This window comes from Chamaea fasciata, unplaced genomic scaffold (genome assembly GCF_029207755.1).
Source record: "Chamaea fasciata isolate MVZ Bird 193981 ecotype frontalis unplaced genomic scaffold, bChaFas1.0.hap1 SCAF_294, whole genome shotgun sequence".
Taxonomy (NCBI): domain Eukaryota; kingdom Metazoa; phylum Chordata; class Aves; order Passeriformes; family Sylviidae; genus Chamaea; species Chamaea fasciata.
In genome coordinates, this window is record NW_027094379.1 from 55,001 (window position 1) to 55,712 (window position 712).

The following is a 712-nucleotide window of genomic DNA, read 5'->3' on the forward strand; positions in this document are numbered from 1 at the left end:
GCTGTCCGCGGCCGGACTTGGTCCCTGGCTGCCGACTGCCCCGGGGTAGACCTGCTGTCCGCGACCGGACTTGGTCCCTGGCTGCCGAAGGCCCCCTTGGTAGACCCGCTGTCCGCGGCCGGAGTCGTTTCCAAGGGGTAGACCTGGTGTCCGCGGCCGGACTTAGTCCCTGGCTGCCGACTGCCCCGGGGTAGACCTTCTGTCCGCGGCCGGCCTCGTTTCTTGGGGTAGACCTTCTGTCCGCGGACGGCCTTGGTCCCTGGCTGCCGAAGGCCGCGGGGTAGACCTGCTGTCCGCGGCCGGCGTCGTTTCCAAAGGGTAGACCTTCTGTCCGCGGCCGGACTTAGTTCCTGGGGTAGACCAGCTGTCCGCGGCCGGAGTTGTTTCCTGGGGTAGACCTGTTGTCGGCGGCAGCACCTGCTCCGTGGCTGCAAATCCCCTGGGTAGACCTGTGTTCCGCCGCCGGCCTTTGGACCTGCCGCTCGGCTCCTGCCCAGACCGGCTGTCCCGGGCCCGAGTCGGGACCCGATGCTCAGATCCCGGGCGGACCCGTGTTCCCCGGCCGACCTTACCCTGGCTAGACCCGTTGGCGTCCGCGGCCGGCCTTCGGACCTGGCTCGCCCGAGCCCTGGGTGGACCGGCTCTCCTGGGCCGCCCGGCCGAGGCCCTGGCCGCCTCGGCGCCTGTCAGCCTGCTCCTCGCCCTGCCGCCG